At 41.7% G+C, this 14,121-nt stretch overlaps 1 protein-coding gene across 6 annotated transcripts in view; it reads right to left on the reverse strand.

The window, feature by feature from the left end:
• The window catches only part of TLN2 (talin 2), a 448,826-nt gene that overhangs the window by 256,412 nt on the left and 178,293 nt on the right, over positions 1 to 14,121 (reverse strand). For all 6 annotated transcript variants that reach the window (XM_059913125.1, XM_059913126.1, XM_059913128.1 and 3 more), the window contains exon 3: positions 8,944 to 9,019. The gene's annotated coding sequence lies outside the window, so the exon portion shown is untranslated. The remainder of the gene's footprint in view (positions 1 to 8,943; positions 9,020 to 14,121) is intronic.

Here is a 14,121-nt window from a genome sequence, read left to right on the forward strand (position 1 = left end):
TTTCCATAATAAAAAGGTATGAGTAAATCAATCTGGCAGGCAATTCCATTCCCATTCCTCTCAGTGAGCACATAAGCCCCAGAATGACCGGGAGAGGGATGTAAGAATTTACAGTTCCCTGGGCTTGTTCAGTTTCTAAATGCCTCTTGGGGTCCTATCTAGATGCTGAGAGTAATTCTATTGTTTACAACACGCCCTTAAACACAAGAGCCAACTACTTAGCTGCAAGCTCTTCCAATACTGGGAGAAAAGCCTGTGAGCTGTGTTGGACTGACCGGGCACTAGGATTCCGGCGTCTAAGGTGGCATCTTCCCAATGGATGTTCTAGAGCAAGTTAGCCTATGAAGGATTTTTGCCTTGAATGCTGAGTGCAAAGCTGGCCCCCACGTAAGGCGTCAAATATTACTCATCATGGAAGCAGCCCAAGTTCTGTGAGCTGCCCGGCCCACCTCAGACTTTCATTCTAGGTGAGAGAAAATAAATTTCTATCTTGTTTAACCCACTGCAGCTTATAGTCTTTTCCACTATGCACAGCAAAACGTACACCAATTAACCCAGAAATAAATTCTCCTTTCTCTTGGAAGCCTACTCTACCCTACAAGAGACAGCTACTCCTTTCTCTGAAGTGACTCTCTTTTCCTGCACATTTGTCACAGATGCCTCTTCATTTCGTTCTTCCCAGAAACTTGCAGCCCAAACATGACAATGTCATTATATGCTCCAGGGCCAGTTTTTATTTCTGTCCTTCCTAGTTCAGAGTATTGAAAGCGTTTCCTCTGAATCCAAGTTTCTGTGAACAGTGGCCACCAGAGAGGACGAGAGCCTCACTCCACACAGCTTGTCCCCCAGGCCTGCGTTAAACTCTCCAAAGGGACAGCAAAAGGAACCGAGAATCCTGTGTGACCCAGATGCCTGGAGCCGAAAGTTCTCCTGCAGTGGAGATTGAGTCATTCTTTACTCCTCAGAGGTAAACAAACGGAAGAATGATATAACGTACTTGGGGAATGTTTAGGATCAGGTAGTAAAAAAGACTTCTTAAATGTCACTTATTTCCTTCTCTTGATGAAGGGGTGGGTTCTATCCCAGTCTTCTAGAAACTACGTTTCTAGGCATGGAATACAACTTTGACCAAGATTTAAATTGTCCCAGCAGATTTTTTTCCCCCAAAACCACTTTTGCCCAAGTATCATTTGACTATACAACTGTGAAGATCAGTGATCTTTGTCTAATGGAACCAAAATTGTCTCATACAGATTACAACTCTGCTTAGCACTCTTTCCGACACTGACAATCAATCAATCGATAGAAAAATAACAAATTGCCAAGTCAGAGTTAATCACTGCAAGACGGTGGTAGTGTAATCTTGGACTGCGTATCACTATCTAATTTAAATGTGGAAATTCACCTTTGGTCACCACTGCAACAAGGTAAATTTTGACCCCTATCCATTCAGTCTCGATTTCACTAAGCTCAGATATCTCCTCTATAAATAAACGAGGGACAGCTCTAAAGACATCCCTTTCGTTCAATACTTATTTCGGGTCATAAATATAATAGGTCAAGATGTTTGGAGAATAAGCCTGCACTGAGTAGCCCAAGTCAATGCCATCACCTTGACCTAACAGAGAGAACAGGGAGGAACTCCATCCACAGCCACCGACACCTCAATGGGCTATGACATAGAAAGCAGACGACCAGCTCCGTGGTTGACAGTAGAGAGACTGCTGGTTCCACTGATAAGGCTTCACCTGGGGTCTGCTTAGTGAGGAAAGCAAGCAGCCCAGAGAAGGAAGAATGCCAACGCTGTGTGAGGGACCCAAGCTGCCGTCCATCTTGGTCATTATCATAATAGTCATTCACTAAATACAGTTATACCAGAAGATTTATGAAGACCACGGCATTCTGAGAGAAAATAAAGTGTGTTCAAAGTACAACTTGATTGTGTCTCCAATCTTTCTAAAATAACTACCAAAACATACCTTATATTAAGACAATCAAGCGCACCTGACTCACAGACATATACTTGAGGCTCTAAGAAAACCCTTAGATCAACAACCACTGTTGACAAAGCACACTTCCAGTTTACCAGCAGGATTGAGTATGAAGCCCTCTTTCTCACTCCAAATTCACAAAGAGAACATTAAGTAGGGAAGTGCATTCCCATTTCCAGTCATTCTGTATAAGGAGCCCCTGGCCACACAATGCACCCACAAGGGTGAGGCTGGAAATTAAAGCAGAGCTGATTTTCCTAGAGCAGCAGGATTTTCTGGAGGGAAGACAGAGGTTTGTTGAAGAAAGCATGCAAAACATCACAGAGACAAGTCTTTTCTAACCTATAAAACTACAGCTGGCACCATGCCCCCCAGCCTGTGCCAGGACCTAAGAAGCACTTCCCAGTGGAGACCTTGGAGGTCTTTCATTCACAGTCTCAACTTCATGGTATATGAAATGCCAAGGGGAACATCTGTTCTATGGGGCTGGTGTGAGGATTTCCACAGACACCAGGCCTCTAGTACCGAGGTGCCTAACCCTTCAGGTCCTCATTAGATAGTGGCTAATGACAAAGCCCAGGCTACTGCCCCTTCAGAGACACCAGAGCCTGAAACTACTTTTCCAACAGCAGTAACAAACTTCTCCTGTCCACATCAGCACCAGCTCAGAGGCAGGCGGCACACAGAGAGATCTGTTCTGGCTGGAGAGTGGGGGTCTGTGTGAGTGAGATCTCCAAAAATAAAGTGGGTTCCCAGGACGGATGGGAAGGCAGGGTCTAGGAAAGAAACTTGAGGCTGCATTCCAGACAGCTGGTGCCGTGTGAAAGGGAGAACCCACTCACACGTGCTCCGTGGAGGGGTCTAGGCATGAGAACGTCAGGCTTAGAGAGGAAGGAATATAACCCCACCACATAATCGGGCTGCCATGGGAACAGCAGCCCCCTAATTATAACGGAGTAAAGGCTGCTTCTTGGTTTTAACATTCGGAATTGAGTTATAGGTAAACCATGGAAGCCCTTACTGGGATTAAAGAACAGAATATAATTATTACCAACTCCGAGCATATAAAATTCAAAGGTACAGCTGCCCCAAATGGAAAGGTTGGGTGGGGGAGGATGGTAGACAAGAAATAGTGCCTCTAGGAGACAGAATAAGAATAGAAGAGGCTGCATGTGTCATCCGAGGTTACAGAGGGAGGATGAAAAGCATGAATCAGACGTAGGGAGGAAGGAAGATGGGGATGGTCAGAGCGAGCTAATGGCGATCACAAGACACCGAAAAACTGCTTTTAAAACTGATAAAGGGAGAAATGGTGCTGTAAGCATGATATTTATACATGTGGAAATCACCAAAAAAGCAGCAGAAATGATCCACGGGGGGAAAAAGTGGTTGCTTCTAAGAAGTAAGGCTAGTAAGGGAAGGAAGAGAGAGTGTAAGATACTTGTTCCTTTGCATTAGAAGCTTTTCTGTAGCATTTTCTATTTTTAGCCATCTGCATGCATTACTTAATTTTTTTTTTTTTTTTTGGTTAATGCAAGATCCTCTATAAGGCCATTGTTTAGATCACAGCAGTAGGATTTTTCTCAGCTTCTACTGGGCCTGATAGTGGTACGTGGAGAAGATTGCAGCTGGCCTCACAGTGTGTTTACTTTATTTTAATCTTAGTCAAGTCATGTTTAAACTCTACAAGTGCACAAGTCATTTTACAGTTCTGGAAAACTGTCCAATTCTGGACAGCTTGTTGTAAACGGAATAGAAAGGCTTTGATGGTCATTTTAGATCTTCAGAATATGGGGCTTCACAGCTACAAAAAAGAGTCATTTTTCAAGACACACGTTCTATAGGCACAAGTATTCCAGAGCCTCTGAGTCCATGAAATCCAATCAATTCTTAGACAGCAAAGGCTCAAATCTTGAGTTCTCCAGGAGGGCTTTTTAACTTTGAAAGAAATTAACTGATGAGCGTAATTAGCCAAAAAGCTTAAGAAACAGCACATTCTACAACACCCATGGATTAAATTTAATTACGAAAAACAATCTGGAAATGGTTATTGTTGTTGTTCTGAAACATTTACCAAGTACAGACCGCAGAGGAAGGACCCCAGCACGTGTCTGGAAATCCTGACCAGTGAGATGACGCTAATTAGGACTCCCAGCCACTCAGGGAGCCCACAGCGGGTGGCAAGTGGCAATGCCTACAGTCGACAAGCAGAGGAACCTAGGGAATCCGGCTAATGGAGGACAGCAGGAAGACAAAAGTGCATAACAGATTACATTTTTAATGAAGAAAAGCAAGCACAGGAACAACTTATCTTTTCTGACATCGTATAGCATTTAAGTTACAGATACAGAGTAACACATAGCTATGTAGATCCTGCCTTGAATTTTACAGATTCAATACCCTCCCTGAACAACACTGGGAACTAAAAATTCCCAGAGGGCCAAAAATAATGTTTTTCATTTAAAATCGGTTTTAAAATATTTTTCTTACCAGCCTGCAGGGAAAATGGAGATAAGTTCAGATTACTGCATCTATGATCAAATCTGGAATATACCATGTGTCATTAAGTTAAACACCAAACAAATCGTTTATCATGTGCTCCCCTCCATCTACTCTCCATCAATCTCTCTCATCTCCCTCACATGCTTGCAATGCTTTAAAGCATCACGTTTATTCCTGAGAAGCGTGGCTGTCTCACACTCTTAATTGCTCACCCCTACAACATCTCACCCAGTATGGCCTGGCCTTCTGAGAGGCTCAGAACGTGACTGATTGATTACACTGTTCATTTCTTTAAATTTTATTCAGACTTGGACTGGCCCAGACCCCTTAAAGCAATTCTACTTCCTCTAGTTTACGTCAAAATAAAAGTTCCTCGAGCATTTATTCATGACTTGAGGCACTTCCAGAAATGTCAACATTTCAGATCATCTCTCATATTCCTACACATTTAAGATAAATGTTTCTTGTTGTCACCATTGTTGTTTGATATAGCTTTTCCAAAAACAAACAAAAAGGCAGTGAAATAAATATCCCTAGGGTAGAAGCAACCCAATTGAAGCATACAAATCAGGCAGTAAATCAAGTGTTGGCCGCAAAGGAAACCATAAACAAGACGAAAAGACAACCCTCAGAATGGGAGAAGATATTTGCAAATGAAGCAAATGACAAAGGGTTAATCTCCAAAATATGCAAGCAGCTCATGCAGCTCAATATCAAAAAAACAAACAACGCAATCCAAAAGTGGGCAGAAGACCTAAACAGACATTTCTCCAAAGAAGATATACAGATTGCCAACAAACACATGAAAGGATGCACAACGCCACTAATCATTAGAGAAATGCAAATCAAAACTACAATGAGGTATCACCTCACACCGGTCAGAATGGCCATCATCAAAAAATCTACAAACAATAAATGCTGGAGAGGGTATGGAGAAAAGGGAACCCTCTTGCTCTGTTGGTGGGAATGTAAATTGATACAGCCACTATGGAGAACAGTATGGAGGTTGCTTAAAAAACTAAAACTAGAACTACCATATGACCCAGCAATCCCTCTACTGGGCATATACCCTGAGAAAACCATAATTCAAAAAGAGTCATGCACCACAATGTTCATTGCAGCACTATTTACAATAGCCAGGACATGGAAGCAACCTAAGTGTCCATAGACAGATGAATGGATAAAGAAGATGTGGCACATATATACAATGGAATATTACTCAGCCATAAAAAGAAACGAAATTGAGTTATTTGTAGTGAGGTGGATGGACCTCGAATCTGTCATACAGAGTGAAATCAGAAAGAGAAACACAAATACCATATGCTAACATATATACATATGGACTCTAAAAAAAAAACAATGGTTCTGAAGAACCTGGGGCAGGACAGGAAGAAAGACGCAGACGTAGAGAATGGACTTGAGGACACAGGGAGGGGGAAGGGTAAGCTGGGACGAAGTGAGAGAGTGGCATTGACATATATACACTACCAGATGTAAAACAGATAGCTAGTGGGAAGCAGCTGCATAGCACAGGGAGATCAGCTCAGTGCTTTGTGACCACCTAGAGGGGTGGGATAGGGAGGTTGTGAGGGAGATGCAAGAGGGAAGGGATATGGGGATATATGTATATCTATAGCTGATCCACTTTGTTACACAGCAGAAACTAACACAACATTGTAAAGCAATTATACTCCAATAAAGATGTTTTTAAAAAATACATGGAAATATGAGTAAAGAGAAAATTATACTTTGGGAATACCATATGAAATTGTGTTTAAAAAAAAAAAAAAGTGTTGGGTTGACAGAAGGGAAAACAACAGGTAAGTCTGTCAAATTTCATTTAAGTTTCCCAGAAAATAGGAATGTTAAAACACAGGAAAGCCAGGCATCACTGAGGGAGGAGTTCAAAAGGACTGAACCACCATGTTGCAATCAACAAAGACCATGGTTAACTTCACAGAACTTTTGAAGCAGTCAGGGTTAGGTAGGCATCTTAAACTATGTGGAACTGTTGCTCCTCCTTCCTCACGTTATTTCACTGTCCTAATAATTCAGTCCATTACTGCCTCTGTCCTCTACCCATCCTACCCCTCCAACACATCCCCACACTCCAAGGAGAAGTAAACAGGAAGCACACTCATCCATTCTCTATAGACCCGTGGCATAAGAATACACTTGGTATGCTGTTTTTGGATCTGAAATCTGAAATCTATGGGAAAGGTATACATCTGACGTGTTTCCTGTCCACTGTGCCTAGGCCCTTTAGCTAGACTGGCCCACCTAGTGCTGTCTGCAGATCCTCAAAAGACAATGTCCATGGACTTCCCTGGTGGCACAGTGGTTAAGAATCCGCCTACCAATTCAGGGGACACAGGTTCGAGCCCTGGTCCGGGAAGATCCCAAATGCCACGGAGCAACTAAGCCCGTGTGTCACAACTGCTGAGCCTGCGCTCTAGAGCCCGCGAGCCACAACTACTGAAGCCCACGCTCCTAGAGCCCGTGCTCTGCAACAAGAGAAGCCACCAGTGAGAAGCCTGCGCACCGCAGTGAAGAGTAGCCCCCGCTCACCGCAGCTAGAGAAAGCCCACACGCAGCAACGAAGACCCACACAGCCAAAATTAAATTAATTAATTAATTAATTAAAAAAAAAAAAAAAAAAAGACAACGTCCATGCCAAGACACCCAGAAGATCCCAGGGCAGGACAGCTCCTTTACTCTTCCCTATCCTGTACACATCTGATCCCACTGCCCTCAGCTCATAACTCTTGACCATGTACTTGACCCCTACCCATCTTTGCACTCCTCACACTTGGCATTTGCAATTGTGTCCAGAGTTAGACATTCAGCCCTTCTCACACCTAGCTCTCAGCATCCCCACATGGCAGACAGACACTAATCTGTCAAACACCACCTGGCCAGAGGCTGCCCACAGTGGTATGAAGGGAGGATTCTGTATGTTTTTATCAGAACTCAACACACTGTCAAGTTTCACTTTTACACTAACTGCAAGGTGGCTCACAGCTAAATTTAACGTTCACATGGATGAGCCATTTTTATTTGGGTTTTCCAGCACAACAATCCCTTGTCTTTTGTTTGACCTCTGACTTCTCTGTGTTCAACCATGCCAGCTGTCACAGTATTTTCTGGAAATAACCGATGTATAACTAGAGTATATTTCTTTCCTGCTTCAGAGGAATGACACAGTTTTAGAGGTAGAGGAGCCTTTATCAGTCATGCACCCCAATATTTCCCAAACACCAGTCCCCAGGCCAGCGCTAGTCCATGGCTGACGGTCAGTGGTCACCAGAGCAACAAGAAAGAGGAAGGAAATGAAGAGTTTTTCACAACGCTAAACACACAATTGAAAGACAAATTCACGACATTCTTACATTTTTAGTATTAAAATATTTCTTCTTTCATGAAATGATGTTAGTACATGGTAGTTACTAGGTTGGCCAAAAAGTTCGTTCCGGTTTTTCTGTAAGATGTTACGGAAAAACCGGAATGAACTCTTTGGCCAAACTTTTTTAAAAAAATCTTTATGAAAAATCTTAAACACAAAATAGAGAGATTACCATATAAATAAATAGAGAACTCTCATGCACTATCCAGCTTCAACAATCACCAACGTTGTTTACGTACAGCCCAAAGAATCTAGTAAAAACTGGTCCTAAATTTTTTGTTTCTATTCCACAGAACCTAAAAGTGTGGGAATGACATGGCTGGGCCAACCTCTTACGTTTTACAGATAAGGACTTGGAGACTAGCAGAGATTAACCTGTCCCCACTTGCACAGCTGGTCAAGAACAGAACTGATACGTCTGGTGCGCCATGATACGGTTTTGGAGGGTAGGAGCATGAACCAATTCCTTTTAACCTGTCAGACTTTAACTGAGGCACAGCCAAGACCTGCAGAAGAGCGTCTTTTGTCTCTGCCCAGGGCACTTCATACACACTACTTGGGTGCAGGCAGCCACAACCAGGACAACCAGATGGGGAAAACCAATAATCTGTAACCAAAGTTTACTTCATCTCACGCTTTAGCAATTGTGCATCATCCCTGGAGAGCTCCAGGAACTACCAAATAGTTTTAGGACAAAGATTACTGGAAGCTTCTACATTAATTCCTCATCTAGCACTTCCCTCCCCACCCCAAAAATTATGAGGCAAACATATGGAATGAATGAGAATTCATGCAATAAGTTAAGAAAACAGCTACTCATCCCCTCTTCTAGGCCTTCCCCTCCCCCCCCGACCAAACTACCAGGTGGAAAAAAATCACACAGCAGTGGAAGTAATAACACCAGGAAGCTACACTCCTGTCTCACAGAACTGTGGTAAAAAAATCAAACAAGACAGTATGAAGTGACAATGTTTTAACGCTCTGTAAAACTTTACCAATGCAAGAGGGTGGCCAATGGATAATAAAATTTTTTTTTAAAGGACTCACCTAAATTCTCAGTTTATGTAGAGTCGATTTCCCTGAAGATGTCCTGAAGCATCTGAGAAGACTTCAGCAGCAATACCTAAAACAATAATAAAAATCATCAGAATCAAGTAATGTTAATAGACATCAGTTTTCAAAAAAAAAAAAAATCTCAATCTATACATTTGGTCATTTCCCTCACACTAAGCGTGAAAGGAAATAACTCAGGAAACAATGAATTTCCGCTGCAACACATGGGCTGGGAATTTTCTTCACCAACAGGGAATTGAGGTCCCAAGACACTTATTTTGAAAACCAAAATTATGTTACAGTTGAAGCAAAACCACATTATTCTCTTCCCTGTGATAGGAATGCTTAAAGGCTTTGAATTTAAACAAAGATGAAATATATACATCCTCCTTCCTGCTCCCACCTATATTTAAAACAAAAAACACTGGTACTGCACTCTGATTCTTTTTAAAAATCAGCATCCATGAGCTCTTGTCTTATTCACTTTTTTCCTCCTTAGTTGCTGTAACCCATCTGTGAAGTGGTCCCTTCTTGTTTCAACTGTTCCCATCTCATTCACAGTTTTCTGAGGCACTGATAACTAAGCATTTAGCAGCTTATTCATGCAAACCCAATTTGAAGCAGAGAAGCACCATAATTGCAGAAGCAAACAAAATGGGCCAGCCACAACTAAACAATGATCTGACTAACAACACACATATGAACCAATGAAACAATAAACACGGAGCTATAGAACCAAGTATTCATATGAAACAGACCAAGTACATGTAATCTAATCTGGGTAGGTATGTGAGACTAGTTAATAAATGATGATGGTTCGCTATCTAGGAGGAGGAAAAAATCTAGCACTCTCTACTTAAAGAGAATAAACTCAAAATAGAATCAAATGAGTACTAGAAAAATATACAGATGAATGTTTTATAATACAGAAATAGGAAAGGCCTTTTTAAACATGACATCAAAATGTGAAACTCAAGGTCTGAGACGTTTGGCTGACAACATTTTTAAAATCTCAAATACACGAAAGGCAAAAACAAATCAAAAATAAAAACAAAGAACAAACAAATCTAGATACTTTGGTCAAAAGACAAAATAAGAAACTAAGCAGAATATTCATAAAAGAGACATATGAAAGGTTGCTATCCTTATGCGAAAATGTCTTAAAAGTCAGTAAGGAAATTAATACGCCACCTCAAAACGGACAAAGCAAATTAATGAACTTCCCACGAGAATAGAATAGTAATAAACATATGAAAAGATACTCAACTATACTAACAATGGAAAAATACAACTTTAGAAAACCTAGCTCTTATTTTTTACCTGTCAGGTTGGTAACAATGCCCAAGACTGACAGTAGCTGTTGTTATGGGCCTAGCTCGTGATGTAGCTGCTTTGGCAACTATGTCAGCATGTAAAATGGCACACACTGTGATACAGCAATCCTTCTCTAAGAATTTACTCAAAGTAGATTATTGTGAAAGTGGAAAAATGGATATACATAGCATGTTTATAATCACTGGGGGCAGGGAGTGGGAAGTAAATATCCTAAAGGTCCACAAATAGATGAGGTCAAGTAAACAAGTTTTTATTAATATTTACTGATATGAGAATATCATATCAGTGAATAAAACAGGTAAATGACCTGTTTTACCTGTGAATAAAACAGGTAAATGACCATGCAAAGTATGATACCATTTCTGCGTGTGCACGTCTGTTGTTGAATGTCCTTATACATGTCTAGAAGGATGTTTGTTAAAATAGTTATGGTTGCCCCTGACTAACCAAATTTTAAAAAAATTTTTGCTTTTCTTATACTGTTTGAATTTCATATAATGAGCATGAATTATTTTTCCAAAGAACACAGTGGAGCTGCTTTTTAATCTCATGCTGGAGTGTAAAGTAATACACTGCATAGATTTCTACTTTCCTTCTGTCACCTTCTCTCTCCTCCTTTAGTGACATTTGTGTCACACGTGTGCTTGCTGTGATTAGAGAGGTCTCTTCCTCCTCTCTGGTTCCTGTTCATTCCTGAGGGCCACTATGTCCTTGCCTTTAGTTCCTACGACACACCTGTATGCTTATTATACATCTCTTGTTTTTACTTAAGCTAGCTCAAGTGAGCTTGTTATTTGTGACCAAAGGCACACCATGTAATACGGTGTTGCTTTTTATTTCCCACCTTCTCAATCATCCCATTCCATCTGAAAACACAACAGTAAATCTTGTAATCACATGAATGAAGATTTATCGTATACAATGTCATGTATTATTTATGACCTACAGCCGAAGGAACTGAAGCAAGCAGCTCAAAACTAGTATAACGAAGGCAAAAATAGGACTTCAAGAGACAGGGGGGTTTGTTCCTGACTTATATGAGAACTGATGAAAAGACTATTTGAATAAGAATAAAAACAAAGGGGACATATTTGTCCAGATGGGCCACTTCTATGGTAAAAATAGTCTCCATTATCATGTTTTAACCACTCTGCAGATTTATTTTTATTGGGTTATATTTATATATGAAGAGCTTTTTTTTTTCTACTTAGACTTGAAAATATAGAAATGTATTCCCATAATGGGCCCATTATGTTCAATTTATCTCCAGCAAACAAATTTACTTTTCTCCTTGCCCTATTTTTAAAGGTTCAGAAGTTCCATATAATACACGAATCCTCATAATACCATAATTACAAACCTGGCTAAAAAGCCACAAATATACAAATCCCTTTTAGAGGTGTGTTAGATGTCAAATACAAATCTAATTAATCTCCCTTCATCTCCTGAAGGCTCCTTCTCCCCCCCAAAACTTTCCCTAGAAGGTAGAAAGAGGACAAGAACGACTATCCAATTTTTTTTTGTTTTTTGTTTTTAATTTATTTATTTTATTTATGGCTGTGTTGGGTCTTCGCTTCTGTGCGAGGGCCCTCTCCAGTCGCGGCAAGCGGGGGCCACTCCTCATCGCGGTGCGCGGGCCTCTCACTATCGCGGCCCCTCCCGTTGCTGAGCACAGGCTCCAGATGCGCAGGCTCAGCAATTGTGGCTCACGGGCCCAGCTGCTCCGCGGCAATGTGGGACCCTCCCAGGGTCCCACACGGCTCGAACCCGCGTGCCCTGCATTGGCAGGCAGACTCTCAACCACTGCGCCACCAGGGAAGCCCCCACTATCCAGTTTTAAAGATGAGCAATATAAGACTTAACTAAGTATCTGTGCCTCCAGGGCATAACTCAAACCCACAGGCCACCCAGTGCCAGCTGCTGGCCTCTGTTCTGAGCCCTCCTCAGGGCAGGGGCACCTTTCTAAATAGATAGAAAGGGGAGCCAGGTAAATCCACATTTGAGGCTGAGATGCATTAGGATTTATGACACCGAACACTGCATTTAAGGGAAGCAACAGCACAGCGGTTTAAAGTAAAGTGATTGATCCTGGTTCTGTCATTTATTAGTTGTTTGGCCTCGGTGTGCCTCAGTTTCTTCCTCTGTAGTAATGCCCAGAAAAAGGGCCGTTGTGAGGATTAAAGGTGGTGATACATCTAAAGCAATGAGTAATGCTCAAGAGTCAAACATGGTCTTGCTTGAGCTCCAGCTCAGCAGAAGCTGTGATGGTAACTGCCCACAGGTAGAAACTCATAGTTGCCTGATCAGGGAGCAAGGTCCCTAGAGAACCCTGGAACAGAATATGTCTCTATGTAGGACACTTACCTATTCAAAATGCTTATTTTGAATAAGACATGAATAAGACCCTTCCAATTAAATAGAAACTTATGTTAAAGGTACCAGGAGCCTGTTATTTCAAGGAACGTTGCCTTCAAGCAGCCTTCTCTGGATCCTATGATAAATCACTTGGCAGCTCCCACGTTCTACCTCTTCTGGAGTATTTTGAGAGGCATATGTAGATGTGACCAAAAAGCAGCAAAAGCTGCTGGCTCAAATGCTTGCCACCAGTAGCAGGACTTAACTGTTTCTGCATCCTGGACCACTTCCTACTTCCTTGAGGAAGCTTACACACACCTCTCCAAGTCCCAGGTCACTCGTCACCAGAGCAGAGATAGTAATACTTAGATATTTCAGATGGAGAAATGTAATTAAAATGGATGGGTGAAGTTCCTAACACAGTGCCTGGAGCCCAGTTAAGTGTCCAGTAAATGGTACATCTGTAATTGATTATCATCTGAACAGCATTAAAGAAGCAAAACACATTAAGTAATCTGAGAGAGACTCTACACGGCAATTTTTCACCATGAGAGTTTTATGGACTCTTTGTTTTCCACATCTCCCTTGACGAAATCCCCACAGGAAGGCGGGGCCACGTTGGAGGGGTTGTGAGGAGGCAAGGGGGTCTCAAGCCACGAAGGGCCTGCACAATGCATATGGCTGAAATCACACTATGTGGTCAGACCCCAAGCAGCCAAGAACACATCTGTCCTAATATTTCATTAAAAGATGGATAACAGTGTAACATGACACTCAAACTTTGTCCGGTACCATCTATATGAGCATAAACATCAGAAGATGGGCCTGTATGGGCAACCATCCCAAGTGCTTGAATAAGGTAAGACCAAGCAAAGCAGCAGGAAATCCACTAGATTCTAGCCAAACATGAGTAGAATATACTACTCTTAGCTTGAAGTTATCACTAACATTTGACACATTTATTACTAATTGTTCAAAAACAAAATCCAAGAAGAAAGAAGCCAAGTAATTTTTCAGTAGCCATAAAATAGAGACAGGAAGAGCCAAAGACAGAAAAGAGGACGAATTGTGAAAACAAAATTCTTCCAACTTCCTCCAACTTCTACCACTTGGCAAGGATTATTCTTTTCTTCTCTGAAACCCCGAGAACATTTTCACTGAAAGCACAGCTCAGTGATTAGAGTCCAGCTCTACTGTGTCAGAAGGTATCTGCCTCCAGGGGGAAATGTCCAATTCTCTTTTCATGGCTTCCCCTGGCTGACTTTCCGCTAGAGGCTGGGTCCTGGGGTCAAAGGAAACTCAATAAAGCCAAGCTCCAAGCACCAATGCCCAAGGCCTTCAGAGATGAGGAATGATACATGGCCTTGTCCTCTGCAGGCAGAAAGGCTCCAGAAATCCCTCTGTATGCCTCTAAAAGCAGCATTCCAGCAAACTAGAAACTAAGAGGTGTTACATGCAAAAAAAAAAAAAAAAAAAAAATCT

Source organism: Balaenoptera ricei, chromosome 2, assembly GCF_028023285.1.
Source record: "Balaenoptera ricei isolate mBalRic1 chromosome 2, mBalRic1.hap2, whole genome shotgun sequence".
Taxonomy (NCBI): domain Eukaryota; kingdom Metazoa; phylum Chordata; class Mammalia; order Artiodactyla; family Balaenopteridae; genus Balaenoptera; species Balaenoptera ricei.